We start from the raw sequence: 23,375 nt of genomic DNA on the forward strand, positions 1-23,375 counted from the left end.
TGGGATGTTATGCTAGATAGACAGGCATTGGTTTGATATAATAAATTAAGCATTATTGTTAGTTAAGCATGTCAGCCTGCAGCCCCACTTCTTGTCTCTCTCTAACTCATTGCAGATGGCTGCACTAAAGAAAAGGGCACAGAGAGGAAACCAGTTGTAAGATGTTTTAAAAGTTCATTAAACATAATATAGGCTATGCTTAAATGCATTTCAAAGAAGTTGTGTTGGAGTTTGTGTTATTCTACATTTTGACACCAAGATTTTCTGATTTTACTGCAAATGTATTAGGGTTGCCAGAAACTGACCATGATCAAAATCGATTATTCGGCAGCCCTGGCGAATAATAATCGATTATTCGACCCCCCCCCCCCCCCAGGGGAGAAGAAAAAAAAAAAAAAAAAAAAAACGTCTTTACTGAAACATGTTTAACAGTACAAACAAGCATGTCATCACAACGACGTGGCCTTGAAGTGAAGTTGGTAATGGCCGGCTGTGCTGCGTCTTTCTCTGTAACCTCTTTGGCATGCTTCGCACTCAAATGCGAACGCATTGTTGAGGTTGAGCTGTGATAGACCAACGTCTTTTCGCAGAGCTTGCATTTAACTTCCTTTGGACTTGTATGTTCGAAGTAGTTCCACGAGGAACTCTTTTTACCTGCCGGCTGCCGCTTTGTTCATCTTTAGTCGCACGTGTGAGGGAGAGGGGGGGGTGGGGTCGGTGTGTAGCGTGCTGCAGCAGCAGTCTGCTCTGCACGCAGGCTTCCTCCAAGTTTACAGTAAAACAAACTCGTGGTGTGACCAATGGCCATTTACAATTATTAATACTATTACTATTATTAGCATATATATATTTATATATATATATTTTGGTTGAAACTAAGCCAGAAAAAAAAAAATACATAAATAATAAAAAAAATAATAAAAAAAATATATATAAATAAAATCGATTTTTAAAAATAATATTCGATTATGGAGACTGTAACGAATATTCGAATAATCGAATAATCGCTGGCATCCCTAAAATGTATATCGGTTCCAAATATCGGTTATCGGTCTCCTTGATTACTAATAATCGGTATCGGCCTTGAAAAAGCCATATCGGTCGATCCCTAAAATTAAACATTGTTGCGAGGTGTGAGTTTTTACAACCCAACTCCTCACCGCGTGTTGTTTTGACGAGTCCTGCTTGAAATCATAACAGGGAAGGAATTAGAAGACACCAGGATACCAGTTAAACAATAATCCGTTTTAATTAAACAAAGTAGTAATAATGCAATACGATATAATATAATACATTACTATACAATTCAAAGAATCATATAAGCAACGTGTGGAGTACTCCCGCCCTTATTCACGCACTGCGGACATCCTGTCGTCTTGTCAGCGCATGAAGAGAGACCCAACGACCAGAAAAACATTTCCCTAATACAAAGAAGGGGTGGCGTTTCATTGGGGAGATACCAAAACGCTATCTCACAGGGAATCAGCGCCTGGCAGCTTTGAAAGCCACAGGTGTTGGGAAGGCCGGCAGGAGGCACCTCATTAAAACTCAAGGAAAATGTCCCTCCCCATTTGTAAAACCTATCGATGGTTTAACCCAGAAAACATTATCAGGGATAATCTTTACACTCCAAACAGAAATCACCCTTAATTCTGCATCTTCCTTCTTCACAAATAGTTTAAAACACTCTTTTGATAAACAGGTAAAAAGTCAAAGAAAAAACTATTGTGCTCATCTATTTTTAAGAAAAAGGGAACATTGTTTCAGAAATCTATAAAAAAACCTCTATATTTGAGAGGAAAAATGTACCTTTTGTTCCTTCAACTATTAACACACAGGAATGTATAAACTCACACATATACTTATTCAAGATATATAGATGTCCTTAAAACCTGGCCTGCCAGAGATCTAAAACAGAATATCCTCTCCCCACACCACTCACCCTGTGTTGCATACCTCCACATCCCCCACTGCAATAAAACGTATTTTACAGCCCTTTGTCTCTCGCCATTTTAGTCCTCACATTTATGAAAGGATAAAAACAGAGAAATCACTATAAAACACAAACACAGGTATTGCTTGAACAGTATTCACTTAACTGCTACTATTTGATAATTACCAGGGAACTCAACAGACCTCTTTTAATGTCTGGAAATTGCAACAAGACTTTCTGCCATTTCACATGTATCACACTTCTTTGGTACAATATCTCACATCAATTTCCACAACATATACATGCACTTAGATAATATGTTATATAAGGCCAAGCTATGCTAAGCTGCATTATGTTATACTGTACAGTACTGTCAGGGCCGCCCCTGGCAGGGTTAGGGTAACGGCTAGGGTTGGCCCCACACACAGAGTTATGAGGCCCTCTGTGCCGCGAGCGTCGACGGACGGACGGGGGGTGCTAATGGAGCCTCTCAGCACGCTTAGACTGTAGGTGTGCCGCATTTGCACTTCAGATGAGGCTCCCTCTGCAAAATGAAGAACCCTCCGCAAGATGAGGCCCCCTCCGCAAGATGAGGCCCCACGCAGTCTGCGTGATCGGCCTGTAGGCTATACTGTTTGATACTTATTAAGTTATCTTGTGTTAGGCCGATTGTGAATGCCATCTCTCTTGTAATATTGTTTTTTAATATACATTTAGTAGTTAAAATCTTTTGCCTCCAAATCAACTATGATGATTCATTGAAGTTCTTAACTGGTCTTTAGTTTTCTTGTGCTATCAGGCTGATTATGTCGTTATCTCCAATTAACAAAGCTCATGTTTTTAAATGACAAAATACAAACTTGTGATTCTGAGAAAGCGGGATTAAAAAAGCCTTCATCGGTTTCCGACTGAACTTTGCTATTCTATACATTTCATTTCATAATATTGTGACTCATTCTTTACCTGCTGGGTCAGCAGCTGCAGGCAGGGCCGCCTTAATGTACGGGCTGACCTGGGCTGAAGCCCAGGGGCCTACGGAGATCGGGGGCCTATCATGAGCCAATAAAAATATAATAATAATTCAAATACATATTTTTTTTTTCGGGTGTTTTTTTACATTTTAAATGAACAAAGTCTTGGCTTTCAGAATATGAAACTTTTATTTCCAAAATCACACGATAAATACATTTTTGAAGCTTATAAATGGAAGATGACAGCTCTCACTCGCCACTCCACAGTGCCGCCCCCCCTCCCTCCGGCTGAAATTATGAATGTAAGGTGTATAGTAATCATAGATAACACGGCAGGGTCCGTTACAGTTTGTTTTCATCTGATTTCAAATAAACAAAGTCTTGGCTTTCAGAATATTAAACTTGTTTCGGCAAATTCAGATGATAAATACAACTTTGAAGCTTGTAACGGCATAATTACAAACGGAGAACGGAGTAACTTGACGTCACAGCAGGCCGGTGTTTCGGTGTTTCTCGTGAGTGTTTTCCCCGGTAAACAAACACAATACACACAAACGCAAAAATACACACACACACACACACACACACACACACACACACACACACACACACACACACACACACACACACACACACACACACACACACACACACACACACACACACACACACACACACACACACACACACACACACACACACACACACACACACACGCTTCCCCCAGACCAGCAATCCAAACGAAAATATCTTCCCTCCATACTATTTTGATCATTTGCTCCGCTAATCAATCAGATCGATGGATTCCAGAGATTTTTCTCTGGATGACTGTGTAACAGTCAGTGGGCACCACTTAACAGCCAATCAGAATGAGAATATGTTCCACATGTGACTTATTCAAATTGCGAGTGATTGAGTGACAGATGAAGGTTGTTTAGGAGAAAATGTCGGAGAAGAAAAAGTTTGAGAGTGGCGCTCGGAAAAGAAAATTGTTGAGGGAAAAGGAGTTTCGAGACATGCAGCTATTACAAAACATGCCGAAGCTTACAGGTTATTTTAAACCTGTAGGCCAGGATGAGGAGGAAGGACAGATGAGTTCTGTACCGAGCGGCAGCGGTAGTCATCAGGATGGGATCAACAGACTGGACTACGTCAGGACCTCTGTTGAATTCAAACAGCACCTGGACACCTTTGTCTGATTTAAAATACATAGGATGTGGCCACTGAGACTGGAGCTCGATAGTTTGTCCCGCAAACATATGATAACTCTGCACCTTTCCATTGAAATTCACGCTTATTTCAGTGTGCTGGGATGCTTGGACGATAACACTATCATATGTAGAAAATAGGTTGCGGTAGGGCAGGGGTGCAATGATGAATTATTTCCCCCAGCTGTTTAACGGGAGAAGTTGTTCATAGACATGGTTGTAGGCAGTGGTGTAGTGGAGATTTTTTTTACTGGGGGGACGCTATTTTAAATTAGGTCATCCCAAACAAGTGCGCACGCGCGCAGTGCACTCACAAAACGGGCAGACAGGTCCACAGAAACTACCGGTATGCTTAGTCCTACTTTACTTACTGAAAAAAGCAGACGGCGCTGCGCTCAACAGACACACACAGACTCAAAACCATGGACACACTGGCACATACGTTACATAAACAATGTATAGGCCTAAATTGCATAAACTACAGTATTGCAACTAAGCAGACAGCGCTGCTTTTCTCTCTCTCTCTCTCTCTATCTCCACTTTCAAAATCTATTTAAAACTCATAACAAACAAACAAAATTCCCAAAGTTGTCCTGAAATTAACTTATTAAATAAACAAAACGAAAAATATATATAGCCTACTAATGCAAACATTGAATCTGGACTGGAAATTATTCTGATTAGGCCTAGCCTACATTGCAAATAAGCAGACAGCGCTGCTTTTTTCACACACACACACACACACACACACACACACACACACACACACACACACACACACACACACACACACACACACACACACACACACACACACACACACACACACACACACACACACACACACACACACACACACACACACACACACACACACACACACACACACACACACACACACCTTGCGTTTTGAAGACTGATACATCAGATATGGATGAACAAACTTTGCAGCCCAGTTTCCCAGCTTTGCAGTCTATCCACGGGTATGTCTCTTGTTTCCTCCGCCACATCTCCTCCGCCCATACCTCTGGGAAAGGTGAGCTTGAGCTAGCCAGGGGAACGTTGCTAGCGCAGCTAACGTGCACGTTAGCTAGCATTATCCACGTCTTTAGGCGGCTCTTCTGATGATGTACTGTAGTACTAGTAGCAGCTTCACTTGTAGCTTCGGTGCTGCTAGACTCTTTCTTCTTATGAATCCTATTCTTTTTAGAAAAGAAGTCAAGTAAAAAACGTTTGCCTGCCATTATAGAGCTTTTTCGTTAGCGTTCTTGAGGGAAAGAGCTGCCGCAAAATCGGCGGGCGGTAAGCTGGCCGTGGGTGTGACACTGACACACCCCCAGCTCGCCGCGGGGTCACGAGCCTGATGACTAATCATAATTCTTTAAGGAAATCGTTTTTATTTTATATTATAATTACTGTGAAATGTATTGTGTTTTTGTCATTATTACAACAAATACACACTTGCAACTGATAAGACTGGCAATGATTTTATATTTATTAGACTATAGAGAGGCGAAGTCCCTCCCTTTCCGGGAGCCTCCATGGGACCCCGGAAGCGTAAAATTATACATTGAAGTCAATGGAGAGAGAAAGGTTATCTTTTGATCCTGTTTGAATTGTGCCACGAATGACACATATGATGTTTGTCGATTTAAAAGAATATTTTGCAAGTCAAAAAAATTAAAATGTGTCTTAAAACTGTGAAGTTACACATTTTTTTGTGTGAAACCGCTGAGTGAACTACAGGTCTCTTGAGAGGCTTCTCAATACTCAAATTTCCCCTCCTCGACTCCCCTCCTCGACTCCCCTCCTCGATACTTAGACCCGCCCACAGGAGATGCGAGCGGAGGACCGAGGAGGGGAACCGAGGAGAGAGGAGGGGAAGCAGCAGACGTTTAAAGAAATGAGAACTCCTCTCCTCTGAGCGGTCATATTAAAGCGACGTCCGTTCATTATTACGTGGCAACAGCTGCATCAGCTGTCGAGTGTTTCGTCATATTTTATAATCTCTGTTAGATCAGCTGAACATTGTTCCCCCACATATTTACTTTGAGTTCATTGAGAGTGCGGTATAATGAGGCAATACCAGGCTACAGATGCGGACACACAGACACACATATATTTATATAAATATAAGCAATTTAAAGTATGAGAGCACTCTCATAATAACGTAACACAATCAGAGACTGGATATATTCCCCCCCCCCCCCCCCCCCCCTCTCTCTGGTCGCTGAAATGGGGAATTGAAATTACGGGCCAAAAGTTGTATTTGCAAGTATTAAAAGTAAGGACATCAAACCAACTGAGACCCGTCTGTCCGCCGCACCTACACACAGTACAACACACACCTACACACTGTACCACACGCACCTACACACTGTACCACACGCACCGACACTATAGGCCTACCACACACATGCTTGGAACAATCTTCAGCAAGAATTGAAACTGAGCAATCTCATTCCTCTGCATGTTTTTAAAGCTAGGGTAAATGAAATGCTTGCTGATACAATGGGCACTTGTAAATGTCTATAACTATGTATCCTGTAAATATAATGTATAATGTCCTTATTGTTTCATGTTTCATGTGGGACCTATATGCTGCAGGTCTCCCTTGAAAAAGAGATCTATGATCTCAATGGGACCAATCTGGTTAAATAAAGGTTTGAAATGAAATGAAAACACCTACAGCTCCTAAAGCATAATCAGGCAACAGCCGTTGTGTATTTTATTGTGAAGCACTAAATGTTCTTAGAAAAATATGGACTCTTTGTAGATATCTACTAAACTAAAGCAAATAAAGAGAGTAGGCCTGTTATACTGAGTGATATATATTTTACACACTGCTCTGCTTTCTGCACGGACCTCACAGCTGTTCTCTCTGTAAACATCGCGTTGCGATGAGAGCAGTTTCTAAAATAATATCCAGGGGATGCATGCAGAGCTGTCATTGGCTGAGATAAGTCCGGCCGTGCGTCACGCCGCCACCGTTCCCGGAAATGCATCCGCGGAGGACCCGTGGAGGAACCATCAGTGTATCCTCGGTTATAGCTCCTCCAGAGAGCCTCCTCGACGCTCGATCCTCGGTCCTCGGTGTGCATTTAGAGAAATGAGACGTCCTTCAAAATGGCACGCTGAAATTCATTTCCGGGTCACTACCGGAGGACCGAGGAGTCGAGGAGTTGAGGAGGGGAAATTTGAGTATTGAGAAGCCTCTTTGGTCTCGCACAATAGAGAGGCGAAGTCCCTCCCTTTCCGGGAGGCTCCATGGGACCCCGGAAGCGTAAAATTATACATTGAAGTCAATGGAGAGAGAAAGGTTATCTTTTGATCCCGTTTGAATTGTGCCACGAATGACACATATGATGTTTGTCAATTTAAAAGAATATTTTGCAAGTCAAAAAAATTAAAATGTGTCGTAAAACTGTGAAGTTACACATTTTTTTGTGTGAAACCGCTGAGTGAACTACAGGTCTCTTGGTCTCGCACAATACGCGTCACCATCACAAAGATGGCCGTCACGTTAGCAAATGTCACCTGTTTCTTTCAGAATGAGAATAAAAGTATAAAACGAGGTGACTACAAGACTGGACACGTTGAGAGCTGTACATACACGAACGGGGAGTTATTCGGTTCTGTAAGAGCAGCGGGACCGGCTTTACAAGGTGTTGGTGAGTAATATGAGTGCAATGTGTAACGTTAATGTCAGCTAGCTAACATTAGCTAACAAGGTACACTAACGTGTTTTGTTTCAGTAACTAGTGTTCTCCTTTAGAACTTCGTGGTCTGTGCGTGCTGTGGATAACATTAGTGTTCACAAGAACAAGGTACACTCCCGTGTTTTGTTTTAGTTGCTCTTCAGATTGAAGCGGCCAGTTTTATATCGACTATACTGTATGTGTGATTTCCTTTTACATCTCGTTGTGTCATTTGAAGGGTTTTGGTTATCTTGTCAATTTGTTTGGTTATCCAGGCACAGCTGTGCGTGACTCCCTCGGGTACACTGGTATGTGTTTTCCTAATGTAGAGAGCATTGATTAATTAATAAACTACACACTGAGTCTAGATCCTGACCAAATCCTTTTTTATTGTTGATCAAATGTTTTTCAAAAATGTATTCATACACATTTAGAAAAATACAATGTACAATCACAACCAGTACAACACACATTACAAAAAATACAGAAAAAACAAACAACAACAACAATCAGACAAGAGGACAAAACTATGGAAAAATAACCCCTCCCACCCCAGATCCGGACCATCCTTGTATTATTGCTCATTCAATCTATTATAGCATGCTAACAAACATGGTACTTTCTTTATTTGTACAGATCTGCATGGGAGACGATGGCGCGATGCAGAGCGCTGTCTGTGATTGTGCACGGGGGATGTACAAATGCAGCCACGCTGCAGCATTGGCAATATGTGCCATGTGGCAGATCAGCTCCACAGATGTTGAGTGCCAGTGGAGGAAGCCTGGCACTTCCAAAGTAGTCCAGCCGGTGTCTCAACTCTACCAACAGTGAGAGGAGACATACAACCCACTGGCCAGAGACATCGCCACTCAGGATGTAGACTAGTTCAGGTCTGCACTGAGGGGCGCACAGTGTGGCATGGCATGGCTTTTGTCACCTGAGCCAGAGCCGCGGCCTCAACATCAGGCCATTGTCACCGTGCCGGAGCTGGTGAAGGGGGTCGGGGGCTTGAGGCAATTCTTGCCTCAATGCGACTGAGCAGAGACCAGCAAGCTGCCATCCAGACAGCCACCGGAGGACAGCGGACAAAGTGGCAGTTACACAGGCGGGGCAGGTTGACAGCCAGCAAGTTTGGTTCTGTGCTGCGGTCGGGACTTTCATCCACTCCATGCACGTCCCTCATGAAGAGGGTGCTCGGGGGGTACAACTTGGACGGAGTCATGGCTGTCAACTGGGGGGTTTTAAACGAGGCCGAAGGCTTTTGTGCAGGCCTCTCAGGAGACAGTGTTCGAGTCTGGTCTCTTTGTGAGTGAGTCTGTGTTTTGGGAGCATCCCCCGATGGACTTGTGCAGCCATCTGCCCTGCTGGAGGTGAAGTGTCCACCATCATTATATAGGATATATATATATATATATTTGTATACATATCTGTAAATTGTATAATTTTATTTGATTTAAAAGTATTTTTGATCTCTGTCTATAAACACAAACTGAGTAAGATTGACAATAAAGTTGACTTTGAAAAATATATATATTCTTTATGAAAATAGTTGACTGTTGGAGAAATGAATCCAAATGAAACGTTGGACTGAACTACAACGCCTTTAAATCTCTACGGACTGTTCTTCAGTGGGATGGCAAGTTGCTATCTTTAAACATTTAGTAGTTTTTTCTCAGAACAGATTTGATTTTCTGAAGTTAATTTAACTTTGGCGACCATGTAAGGTCATTATTAAAAAGGTACAATCAATTTGTTTAGGGTTGAATAAAATAATGATAAACATTTCATTTGGATAATTTACTGACAGAATAAGAAACTCAATGATGCTCTACTCACCTGTTCCTTTTTATAAAGTGAAACAGTTGAAACGATAGATTTTAGTAAACTTAAAAACAACCTTCTCCAAAAGCTATCAAGGAATATACCGAATACTTGTTTTAGAACTTTATTACATATTTTTATATAAATAGTTTGAGTGATCCATAATTGACAGAAGCTTGTGTTTACACTGACCTGTTACTCATATATTAATGTCTTTGTAACTTCTTTAAACCACTACCTCACTCATTTCTTTCATTCATCACGGTTCAGTAAACTAAGTGATACATGAACCGGTTTAATCATTATAATAACGTAGGATTGCAACTCTTTGAAACTGTAGGTGGCTCTTAAAAGAGCCGTTCTGTTTGGGTGTGCTGGTCTCAGGTCAGTCTAAGCCCTCTCTCGCGGATGCAGCGGGCCAGCTGGATGTCCTTGGGCATGATGTTGACCCTCTTTGCTTGGTTCATCTTACTGGGGGGCAGCTACATGGATGTCGGTGCAGTCCACAGTCAGTGTGCAGTTGAAGGCAGAATGGATTTATTATTGACTCCGAATGAAGCACAACTTCATGTCATACAATACATTGACTTTATTTGTAATTGTGTGAAAACATATGAGCATTGATTAGCAAGCAGGACCCTCAGGAACAGAGCACGGTGATGGATGGAGCTGGGAAGAGAGAAGAATAAAGAAAACATATCAACTTCATTTTCGGATATTAAAAATTCAATTTCAAAACAAGTTGCCGCTCCTACAGTTTCCTCGTGTGTAAAGATGATTTCACTTGACCTATGCACAATATCACACTCAATACATGTGTGTCTCTGGGGGGTGCATTGTGCCTTTGATGTATATAAATAATATACCATAACCAAATACTATTACGTACAGTGGAAATCAGGTTGCCAGAGCAGGTCAGTCCAGTGTGCATGTTCCTCAGGGTCTCAGCAGTTACAGGTGAGGGAAAGGAAATAAAAGAGAAAAAGGTCAGTAACAACACTTTAAAGTAACAACACTTTGAATAATTATCTCTTTTAATAATGTTCTCTCAGTAATCACTCAACTACTGTCTTTCCAACAACCAGATTGACTCACTATCATCACAATGAAACACGTCCAGAAGAATGGACCACAGATGGAAATTAGCTATTAGCTATAATCTGGCATATTGCTTCTCTTCTCTTTGCTGAGATTAATGTTTTTGTATGCATGGTCCTTCTATACATAAATACATGTCATGCAAAGCTGCCTGCCTGCCTTCCTTCCTTCGACTCTCCCTGAACTGCCTGATCTTTTAATGTTCAATGTTAACCATTTGAGCAGATAGCATTAAGTAGAAAAGATCGCAGATGCTAATCTGCCGTTAGCCTACCTCCCGCCCCCTTAGCACCTGGCGATAGGTTCCTCTTCAAATGTTTCACAAAATACTTAACATCATGACTACTCTTACTGTTTAACATTTGGGTTCACTTCATGTTAAGGCTAATACAAATGACAAGGCTAAGTAATGTGATGCTAACTAACGTGCTCGCTACTAGCTATGTAGCTAGCTTGACTGTGTTCCATGCACAACATGTGTATTACCTGAGATCTCTGATCCAGCGACTCCTGGTCCTTTCATCAGACGGGAAGCGATAGAACGATCTATGATCTATAAGTATGATCACTTATGTGATTACAACCTGGTACAAAGCACACAGGCATCTTGTAAAAGTGAACTTATTTTTAGCAATCTCTTATTTATTGGAGGGAATAATCAGTTATGAGATCTTCTTCTTCGCTTTAATTACGAGTCGCAACCACTTGGAGCATTATCGCCTGTGACATCACTTACGCGAGCCAGAATGGGATTTGGGATTTGTAGTCTTTGTAGTCGCGTATTTTTCATAGTCTTATATTTCAACCGTTTTACGACAAAATGTGACTTTTTTGACATGGAACTTATTGTTTAAGATTGACAAACATCATATGTGTAGTTCGTGGCACAATTCAAACGGGATCAAAAGATACGTGTTCTCTCTCCATTGAATTCAATGTTAATTTTTCGCTTCCGGGGTCCCATGGGCCGGAAGTAGATGGGCGTGACTTCGCCTCTCTATACGCGTCACCATCACAAAGATGGCCGTCACGTTAGCAAATGTCACCTGTTTCTTTCAGAATGAGAATAAAAGTATAAAACGAGGTGACTACAAGTCTGGACACGTTGAGAGCTGTACATACACGAAAGGGGAGTTATTCGGTTCTGTAAGAGCAGCGGGACCGGCTTTACAAGATGTTGGTGAGTAATATGAGTGCAATGTGTAACGTTAATGTCAGCTAGCTAACATTAGCTAACAAGGTACACTAACGTGTTTTGTTTCAGTAACTAGTGTTCTCCTTTAGAACTTCGTGGTCTGTGTGTGCTGTGGATAACATTAGTGTTCACAAGAACAAGGTATATTTTAATTTTTTTAATTTATCCTTTATTTATCCAGGAATGTCCCATTGAGATACAAGATCTCTTCTTCCAGGGAGTCCTGACCAACACGGCACACAACAAGTTTCAACATAAAACAAAGGCATTAAACAAAAAAAACATACAATTCAAATATAAATACAGAAGGCCATTTGTGCAGTGGCAAGAAACATAATCACATCAGCAATAGCATCAGGTAAAACAGTTACATGTTTCATGAAGGGCTAATCGTAGCATACCTTTAAAAGCATTTACAGTAGGAAGTGCCTCTAGACAAAGTTTTACTTGCAGCGTATTCCATAAAAAGGGAGCATAGTGGGAGAATGCAGCTTTACCAAGCTCTGACTGCATCAAAGGAACATTTAAAAGCATCCCATTTGCTGCTCGTCTAGTATTAAAAAAGCAAGTATAAAATGACAGAAGTCTGGAGATATATAAGGGCAGCTTACCTAGCAATGACTTAAGGATAAAAATCAACATGTGTATACTCCCGTGTTTTGTTTTAGTTGCTCTTCAGATTGAAACGGCCAATTTTATATCGACTATACTGTATGTGTGATCTCCTTTTACATCTCGTTGTGTCATTTGAGTTTATTTGCTGTGTGTAGATTCAAGGGTTTTGGTTATCTTGTCAATTTGTTTGGTTATCCAGGCACAGCTGTGGGTGACTCCCTCGGGTACACTGGTATGTGTTTTCCTAATGTAGAGAGCATTGATTAATTAATAAACTACACACTGAGTCTAGATCCTGACCAAATCCTTTTTTATTGTTGATCAAATGTTTTTCAAAAATGTATTCATACACATTTAGAAAAATACAATGTACAATCACAACCAGTACAACACACATTACAAAAAATACAGAAAAAACAAACAATAACAACAATCAGACAAAACTATGGAAAAATAACCCCTCCCACCCCCAGATCCGGACCATCCTTGTATTATTGCTCATTCAATCTATTATAGCATGCTAACAAACATGGTACTTTCTTTATTTGTACAGATCTGCATGGGAGACGATGGCGCGATGCAGAGCGCTGTCTGGGATTGTGCACGGGGGATGTACAAATGCAGCCACGCTGCAGCATTGGCAATATGTGCCATGTGGCAGATCAGCTCCACAGATGTTGAGTGCCAGTGGAGGAAGCCTGGCACTTCCAAAGTAGTCCAGTCGGTGTCTCAACTTTACCAACAGTGAGAGGCGACATACAACCCACTGGCCAGAGACATCGCCACTCAGGATGTAGACTGGTTCAGGTCTGCACTGAGGGGCGCACAGTGTGGCATGGCATGGCTTTTGTCACCTGAGCCAGAGCCGCGGCCTCAACATCAGGCCATTGTCACCGTGCCGGAGCTGGTGAAGGGGGTCGGGGGCTTGAGGCAATTCTTGCCTCAATGCGACTGAGCAGAGACCAGCAAGCTGCCATCCAGACAGCCACCGGAGGACAGCGGACAAAGTGGCAGTTACACAGGCGGGGCAGGTTGACAGCCAGCAAGTTTGGTTCTGTGCTGCGGTCGGGACTTTCATCCACTCCATGCGCGTCCCTCATGAAGAGGGTGCTCGGGGGGTACAACTTGGACGGAGTCATGGCTGTCAACTGGGGGGTTGTAAACGAGGCCGAAGCGGTGAAGGCTTTTGTGCAGGCCTATCAGGAGACAGTGTTCGAGTCTGGTCTCTTTGTGAGTGAGTCGGTGTTTTGGAAGCATCCCCCGATGGACTTGTGCAGCCATCTGCCCTGCTGGAGGTGAAGTGTCCACCATCATTATACATGATGGTGTATATAGGATATATATATATATATATATTTGTATACATATCTGTAAATTGTATAATTTTATTTGATTTAAAAGTATTTTTGATCTCTGTCTATAAACACAAACTGAGTAAGATTGACAATAAAGTTGACTTTGAAAAATATATATATTCTTTATGAAAATAGTTGACTGTTGGAGAAATGAATCCAAATGAAACGTTGGACTGAACTACAACTACGCCTTTAAATCTCTACGGACTGTTTTTCAGTGGGATGGCAAGTTCCTATCTTTAAACATTTATTAGTTTTTTCTCAGAACAGATTTGATTTTCTGAAGTTAATTGAACTTAACCATGTAAGGTCATTATTAAAAAGGTACAATCAATTTGTTTAGGGTTGAATAAAATAATAAACATTTCATTTGGATAATTTACTGACAGAATAAGAAACTCAATAATGCTCTACTCACCTGTTCCTTTTTATAAAGTGAAACAGTTGAAACGATAGATTTTAGTAAACTTAAAAACAACCTTCTCCAAAAGCTATCAAGGAATATACCGAATACTTGTTTTAGAACTTTATTACATATTTTTATATAAATAGTTTGAGTGATCCATAATTGACAGAAGCTTGTGTTTACACTGACCTGTCACTCATATATTAATATCTTTGTAACTTCAGTAAACCACTACCTCACTCATTTCTTTCATCACGGTTCAGTAAACTAAGTGACACATGAACCAGTTTAATAATTATAATAACGTAGGATTGCAACTCTTTGAAACTGTAGGTGGCTCTTAAAAGAGCCGTTGTATTTGGGTGTGCTGGTCTCAGGTCAGTTTAAGCCCTCTCTCCGCGGATGCAGCGGGCCAGCTGGATGTCCTTGGGCATGATGGTGACCCTCTTTGCTTGGTTCATCTTACTGGGGGGCAGCTACATGGATGTCGGTGCAGTCCACAGTCATTGTGCAGTTGAAGGCAGAATGAATTTATTATTGACTCCGAATGAAGCACAACTTCATGTCATACAACACATTGACTTTATTTGTAATTGTGTAAAAAAATAAAGCATTGATTAGCAAGCAGGACCTGCAGGAACAGAGCACGGTGATGGATGGAGCTGGGAAGAGAGAAGAATAAAGAAAACAGATCAACTTTATTATCGGATATTAAAAATTCAATTTCAAAACAAGTTGCCGCTCCTACAGTTTTCTAGTATGTAAAGATGATTTCACTTGACCTATGCACAATATCACACTCAATACATGTGTGTCTCTGGGGGGTGCATTGTGCCTTTGATGTATATAAATAATATACCATAACCAAATACTATTACGTACAGTGGAAATCAGGTTGCCAGAGCAGGTCAGTGGGCATGTTCCTCAGGGTCTCAGCAGTTACAGGTGAGGTAAAGAAAATAAAAGAAAAAGGTCAGTAAAGTAACAACACTTTGAATAATTATCTCTTTTAAAAATGTTCTATCAGTAATCACTCAACTACTGTCTTTCCAACAAACAGATTGACTCACTATCATCACAATGAAACACGTCCAGAAGAATGGACCACAGATGGAAATTAGCTATTAGCTATAATCTGGCATATTGCATCTCTTCTCTTTGCTGAGATTAATGTTTGTGTATGCATGGTCCTTCTATAAATAAATACATGTCATGCAAAGCTGCCTGCCTGCCTTCCTTCCTTCGACTCTCCCTGAACTGCCTGATCTTTTAATGTTCAATGTTAACCATTTGAGCAGATAGCATTAAGTAGAAAAGATCGCAGATGCTAATCTGCCGTTAGCCTACCTCCCGCCCCCTTAGCACCTGGCGATAGGTTCCTCTTCAAATGTTTCACAAAATACTTAACATCATGACTACTCTTACTGTTTAACATTTGGGTTCACTTCATGTTAAGGCTAATACAAATGACAAGGCTAAGTAATGTGATGCTAACTAACGTGCTCGCTACTAGCTATGTAGCTAGCTTGACTGTGTTCCATGCACAACATGTGTATTACCTGAGATCTCTGATCCAGCGACTCCTGGTCCTTTCATCAGACGGGAAGCGATAGAACGAGCTATGATCTATAAGTATGATCACTTATGTGATTGCAACCTGGTACAAAGCACACAGGCATCTTGTAAAAGTGAATTTATTTTTAGCAATCTCTTATTTATTGGAGGGAATAAATCAGTTATGAGATCTTCTTCTTCGCTTTAATTACGAGTCGCAACCACTTGGAGCATTATCGCCTGTGACATCACTTACGCGAGCCAGAATGGGATTTGTAGTCTTTGTAGTCGCGTATTTTTCATAGTCTTATATTTCAACAGTTTTACGACAAAATGTGACTTTTTTGACATGGAACTTATTGTTTAAGATTGACAAACATCATATGTGTAGTTCGTGGCACAATTCAAACGGGATCAAAAGATACGTGTTCTCTCTCCATTGAATTCAATGTTAATTTTTCGCTTCCGGGGTCCCATGGGCCGGAAGTAGATGGGCGTGACTTCGCCTCTCTGTTACAAAAAAGATCATGCTCCAAATAAGTGGGGGTACGGCGTACCCCCGCGTCCAACGCCCACTACACCACTGGTTGTAGGCAGTACACTTCCGAATACAGCTATGTCCGGAGGAGACGGCGACAGGGAGGCGGACACTACGTTAGTACCTCTCAGGTTATCGTGACTCTGAATCTGAACTGTCTCAAACGGCTTTAGCTTCAGGGATATCTTGCTTTGTCTCCTGTAATATTTCCCTTGGAATCTTAAAGAGCCCTGTAGTAAAATCTCAACAAAGTTAGGCTCCTTGTGGTTTGTGATAGAAAATTCTTTAAAGGTGCCTTTCAGGTTGCTGTTAGGAGTGAATATGAAGTAGTCAGTCCCCCATTCACTGGGTAAATCACAGAGGTGTCGGCCGTGTACTGCTTAAAGTTGAGTGACATCACAGTGATATCTTGGCTCGCCTCGATCAGCACAGTCTTATTGAACTTTTCACTGCCTCTAATCTCCACACAGGTCAGGTAGTTTGAAGGAGACGCTCAAACCAGGATTAATTTCCTTTTCAAAGACCTCACCCATAGCAGACACCTTGACCCTGGTGCTGCCTTGTGAAGAAGGCAGCACAGTGACCTCAAACAGGAAACGAGTATCCTTAGTGTCCGCGTAAAGGTTCTGCATGAAAGATGTGGCAAAATCTCTCCCTGTCCTGGAAAGAAATCACAAAAAATTTGAAAATTGGTTAGCAGAAAAATCAAAAAGTAGAGCTTCATCTTTAAATGCCAGTGAGAACAATTTAGTTAGTAAACATAGAAATAGCACAATGTAGAAATAATCGGAATTGTATTTAAATACAATTGATACAAGTATGAGCATGAAAAAATACCAAAAGATAAACTCTTCATGATAAAAAAAATCACCCATTTTAGACTATTGTATATTATATTAGTGAACATTGGACAGATATTATTGGTGCATTATTGTTGTCAATGCTTTAATGCAGCTGCTAATAAATAAGCAGATTTTTACAACTTAATATACTTTTTTGATTATAATTTAGTATTCATTATATGAATTTGCTGTAAATACATAATAAAGTCATCAAATAAGTGTGGTGGACAAAAAAACAATACATTCATAATTTTGCCTCGGCATGTAGGGTAGACGTATGGACTTAATAACAGAAATAATCAAGTTATTTTCCACCAATGTTAAATGAAATGACATGTTCTCCTGACAGTCTGAAAATGTAAATATAGAAATAATATGTACTAGTTATAAGTGATACCACTACGACGAGGCAAGTTTTCAAACATAAGCACATTCATAGCAGTACAAAATGTGCTTTCTTTTGTTGACTTACCACCGAGCAGTACAACCACCAGACAGTAGACCGGCCCTTGTTGAACCCATTGACAAAGTTAACCATACAATAGCATTAAAACAACAGAGCACAATCTTAGACACAAAATAACACTGTTCAAATTGTAAAAAATAAGTATCTACATTTCCAAGAATAGACAAAATGATGGCTGTCTGACAACTAACAAGCATGTTATCATTCAGAAAAGAACCGAAGGCAGGAGTTTAACAAGAAGCAGAGACAGGATTTTGACACAATGTAACCCACTTAAAAAATGCATGAAGAAGGGAATAAGATTGAAGAGGTGAACACTTTGACAACACTAATACAATAAATACAATAATTAAACTAAAATTGTATTAAAATTAGAGTTTAACTGTATTTTCTACCTCATCAGACTTTAACAAATAAAAGATTTTTGAGCATGAAGCCTTCATTAGAGCATTTCACAATTGTAATACTAAAGCACAAAGGGTATCTTCTAAGATATAAATACTAAAATCAAGCTGTTACAGCAACATTTAGCTTTAAACAATATTTGAGTGGTTTGTTTAAGAATATTTATGCGTCTGTAATATTTGCAAATCAACCTTACCTGAACCACAAAACCAAGGATCCCGTAAAAGGCATTTCGATTTATGTCCTTTTATTTGTCTTGGTAATGCAGGGAAAGCCAATCAGGGAGAAGGTGACAGGGCGCGGCACGGATGCCATGTCATCAACCAAATCTCTAATCAAAAGGCAACACTTTCTCTTGGCAAATATTACAAGTCAGGTGAAAGCCAAATTCTCAACTTGTCAGGGTTTTGTTGAACTAGTTTAAAGAATCACAGGATAATAAATGGACTCACAAAACACCCTCTCACCTAAACATAATGCTAAATGTATGAGGATTGTGATGCGCTATAAGCTTCAGACAATTCAACAGTTCGACTCAAATTAAATAATAGACTTACATCAAAAATACTTATTATGGATACATGATAAATGCAAACACCAGGTGATTTTATATTGTAAGACATATTGTGCCAATTTTTCCAACCGCTTTTACTAATTTCAGGTCAAATTGATCTAGCTTAAGGGATACATTAGAAATATATGAGAGAGTCTCTAAGGACCATGGATACCAAATAACAAAAACAAACGATAAAACTATACTTCCATGAGAAAGATATGAATCAAATGAGTCAGTATTTGACATTTGCAGATTGCATTGGTGATTACACATCTAAAGACACACCACAATAAACACCCAAAAAACAAAAGAGACCAATCAAATACTGATGGATATTACATATTATACAAGATATAAAATATCTCAACCATCAGCTAGCTTGTGATTCAATCAACTTTCTAACAGAACAATGCCGACAGCTGAAATAATTGTGCGAGAATTGTTTGAATTGTAGGGAGGGAACTCACTGATTGTCCAGCGAGTGCATCCTTCCTTCCTCTCACATGTAGCAAATCAAAACTCTGTTTGTAGATAACGATATGAGAGGAGAGGTTGAGTATTTCTGATTACAGAATGCACACTCAGCCTGTTTTTTAAAACAGGGGTTAGCGAGTTTACCATAAAGTCTGACATTTCACAGTTGTTTTGACACAGGTGCCAGGCTGTGTCACCTCCCATTTTATCCAGTCAGCAAAGCATCACCAGCTTACCAAACAAGTGCTCAACACTTTTTACAAAAAAAAAAGAAATCCACCAAATGAATTCACAGATTTTTCTTTTTTTCAAATATCCTTTTGACATAGAGAATTGTTTTGGCATGTGTCACTGTTATGACCGGCCCGTTGGCCACAACAGAAAAACCAGGAGAGACGCTCAAAGTTTCCAATAATCTCCTCCCTTTATTCGGCAACACCAACAACAGCAGAGGGTGGACGAGGGGAAACTAGTTCCTCTGCAGCAGGCTTGGAGAGAGTCATGACGGGGCTGGTGACTCCGGGCAGCTGGGCTTAAAGAGCCTGTGACACAGATTTCCCCCATCATCCAAACCCATCAATTTGAGTAAATATTGTCCCCTTGAAAACCGTTACGGAACTGATTTTGGATATTTGTACTTTAATAACCATTAATCTGCCCTTCAATGTTGACAATTTTCTGGATCTTCTCGCGGATTCTTCAAGTCCCGCCAAATGATGGGTGACGTCATTGCGGGCACATCGCTCCAGCTGCACCGTCCAGGATCCCAGCTTCTGCATGTAAACGCACGATGGCGCACACAGCAGCAAGCTCAGACAGCGATGACAGGTTAATGTTGAACGTGTCTGAGAGCTCATATGAGGCTGAAGGATCGGTTTATGTTGTATCTGTTAGAAGTTTAGGAATGAGGTGCGTCAATATGGGCGATCATAGGTCATAGCCAGTGGTGGGATGGGACTAAAAATCATCCCGGGACTCTCGACCGGCCCACTTCGGTACCGCTAGTAAGTTGTCAACGGGGGGAGCGGGGGATGTCAGGGGCGGCAGGTGCTGTAGATAGTAAATGTAAATAAATATGTAAATATTTGTGTCACTGCATCCTGGTAAAATACAAAAAATATAATGTATAATGTCTGTGTCTTTGACCTCAGCGCTGCTAGCCACCTGTGCCCTGCACTACGAAGCCAGTTCAACATACCCTGGATATGTTTGAGTAACAAACTAACAACAACAAACTAACACACGAGATCTCGCTAAGCGGTCCTACGACGCTGGTTATCAACTCGGTAAATCAAGCCAGGGTTTCTCTCTCCAGCTGAGAGCGCGTTCACGTCTAAAACACGAGTGGATCTGACTTTAATTACATTCACTCGAGTGTTTCGTCAACATAATGTGTTGCTTAAAATAATACTTCTGCATACAGTCTGTGAGACTGTGAGTGTTGCACGGCCAGATGAGGCTAGAGAAGCTGACTCAGATAAGGAAATATATGATATATTATTACCTTTCTGAAGAACCAGCACCTTACCGTGGTAGAGAGGTTTGTGTGCCCTGATGAACCTGGGGGCTGTGTTGTCTGGAACCTTGTGTTCCTGGTAGGGTCTCCCATGGCAAATTGGTCTCAGGCAAGGGGCCAGACTAAGATTGGTTCAAAAGACCTCATGAAAGAAACAAGAACAAGAAGTGAGGATACCCGGCCCGGAGGAAGCCCAGGGTCCCCTTCTGGAGCCAGGCCCAGAAGGAGGACTCGTCGGCGAGCGTCTGGTGGCCGGGCTTGCCACGGAGCCCGGCCGGGCCCAGCCCGGAAAGGCAACGTGGGCAACACCTCCGCTTCTCCGTCCCGCGGGCCCACCACATACGGGAAACATCGATGGGGTCGGGTGCGCTGCCAGAAGGGTGGCAGTGAAAGCGGAGGGTCTCGACGGACCAGACCCGGGCGGCAGAAGCTGGCTTTGGGGACGTGGAACGTCACCTCTCTAGGGGGGAAGGAGCCGGAGCTTGTGCGGGAGGTGGAGCGGTACCAGTTGGATCTGGTTGGGCTCACCTCTACGCACAGCGTCGGCTCTGGAACCTTACTTCTGGATAGGGGTTGGACTCTATTCTTCTCCGGAGTTGCTCAAGGTGTGAGGCGCCGGGCGGGTGTGGGGATACTCACAAGTCCCCGGTTAGGTGCTTCGTTGTTGGAGTTTACCCCAGTGGACGAGAGGGTCGCCTCCCTACGCCTGCGGGTTATGGGGGGGAAAACTCTGACTGTTGTGTGTGCTTATGCACCCAACAGCAGTTCAGAGTATACTGCCTTCTTGGAGACCCTGGAAAGAGTCCTGTATGGGGCTCCTAAAGGGGACTCCTTAGTCTTGCTGGGAGACTTCAACGCACATGTGGGCAATGATGGAGACACTTGGAGGGGCGTGATTGGGAGGAACGGCCCCCCTGATCTGAACCGGAGTGGTGGTTTGTTACTGGACTTCTGTGCTAGTCATGGATTGGCCATAACAAACACCATGTTCGAACATAAGGATGCTCATAAGTGTACGTGGTACCAGAGCACCCTAGGCAGAAGGTCCATGATCAATTTCGTTATCGTATCATCGGACCTGAGGCCGTATGTTTTGGAGACTCGGGTAAAGAGAGGGGCGGAGTTGTCAACTGATCACCATCTGGTGGTGAGTTGGGTCGAGTGGCGGGGGAAGCCTCTGGATAGACCTGGTAAGCCCAAACGTGTAGTTCGGGTGAACTGGGAACGTCTGGAGGAGGCCCAAGTTCAGGAGGCCTTCAACTCACACCTCCGGCGGAGCTTTTCGGGCATTCCTGTGGAGGTTAGGGACATTGAACCAGAGTGGTCGGTGTTCAAAGCCTCTATTGCCGAAGCCGCGGCGGGGAGCTGTGGTCTCAAGGTCCTAGGTGCCTCAAGGGGCGGTAACCCTCGAACCTCCTGGTGGACACCGGTGGTCAGGGAAGCCGTCCGACTGAAGAAGGAGGCCTTCAGGGATTTGTTATCCCGGGGGACTCCCGAGGCAGTTGCAAGGTACCGACAGGCCCGAAGGGCAGCAGCCTCATCCGTGGCCGAGGCAAAGCAGCGGGTGTGGGAGAAGTTTGGAGAAGACATGGAGAAGGACTTTCGGGCGGCACCAAAGTTGTTCTGGAAAACTGTCCGACACCTCAGGAGGGGGAAGCAGGGAACCATCCAAGCTGTGTACAGTAAGGATGGGACGTTGTTGACCTCAACTGATGGGGTGTTGGGGCGTTGGAAGGAACACTTTGAGGAACTCCTGAACCCGACAACTCTGCCCTCTATGTTAGAGGCAGAGCTGGAGTATGACGGGGGATCAACACAAATCTCCGGATGAGATCCGCCCGGAAATACTGAAGGCTCTGGGTGTTGAGGGACTGTCATGGTTGACACGTCTCATCAACGTTGCATGGAAGTCGGAAACAGTACCGAAGGAGTGGCAGACCGGGGTGGTGGTCCCCATTTTCAAAAAGGGGGGTCAGAGGGTGTGTGCCAATTACAGAGGCATCACACTACTCAGCCTCCCCGGGAAAGTTTACTCCAAGGTACTTGAAAGGAGGGTCAGGCCGATTGTCGAACCTCAGATTGAGGAGGAACAATGCGGATTCCGTCCTGGTCGTGGAACGACGGATCAGCTTTTTATTCTCGCAAGGATCCTGGAGGGGGCCTGGGAGTACGCTTATCTGGTCTACATGTGTTTTGTAGACTTGGAGAAGGCGTATGACCGAGTTCCCAGGGAGTTACTGTGGGAGGTGCTGCGGGAGTATGGGGTGAGGGGGTCTATACTCAGGGCCATCCAATCTCTGTACTCCCAAAGCGAGAGCTGTGTCCGGGTCCTCGGCAGTAAGTCGGACCCATTTCCGGTGAGGGTTGGCCTCCGCCAGGGCTGCGCTTTGTCACCAATCCTGTTTGTAATATACATGGATCGGATTTCGAGGCGTAGTCGTGGGGGGGGGGGGGGGGTCTGCAGTTCGGTGGACTAAGGATTGCACCACTGCTTTTTGCAGATGATGTGGTTCTAATGGCTTCATCGGTCTGCGACCTTTAGCACTCACTGGATCGGTTCGCAACCGAGTGTGAAGCGGCTGGGATGAGGATCAGCACCTCCAAATCTGAGGCCATGGTTCTCAGCAGGAAACCGGTGGACTGTCCACTCCAAGTAGGGAATGAGTCCTTACCCCAAGTGAAGGAGTTCAAGTATTTCGGGGTCTTGTTCTCGAGTGAGGGAAC

At 42.6% G+C, this 23,375-nt stretch overlaps 2 long non-coding RNA genes across 3 annotated transcripts; both read right to left on the reverse strand.

Moving 5' to 3' along the window:
* Window positions 1-9,741: 9,741 nt before the first annotated feature.
* Window positions 9,742-11,470, reverse strand: LOC139434765 (uncharacterized). The gene is made up of 2 exons (XR_011644069.1): window positions 10,521-11,470; window positions 9,742-10,300 (listed from the first exon to the last, which is right to left on the reverse strand). It is a non-coding gene; the product is annotated as an uncharacterized lncRNA (long non-coding RNA).
* Window positions 11,471-14,404: 2,934 nt separating this feature from the next.
* LOC139434766 (uncharacterized) lies at window positions 14,405-18,307 on the reverse strand. 2 transcript variants are annotated; one of them, XR_011644071.1, is made up of 4 exons: window positions 17,707-18,307; window positions 15,183-17,052; window positions 14,932-14,962; window positions 14,405-14,776 (listed from the first exon to the last, which is right to left on the reverse strand). It is a non-coding gene; the product is annotated as an uncharacterized lncRNA (long non-coding RNA). The 2 variants fall into 2 exon arrangements; XR_011644070.1 differs by lacking the exon at window positions 14,405-14,776 and having other exon boundaries at window positions 14,864-14,962.
* Window positions 18,308-23,375: the final 5,068 nt, after the last annotated feature.

The sequence above is a fragment of the Pseudochaenichthys georgianus genome, chromosome 11, assembly GCF_902827115.2.
Source record: "Pseudochaenichthys georgianus chromosome 11, fPseGeo1.2, whole genome shotgun sequence".
NCBI lineage: Eukaryota > Metazoa > Chordata > Actinopteri > Perciformes > Channichthyidae > Pseudochaenichthys > Pseudochaenichthys georgianus.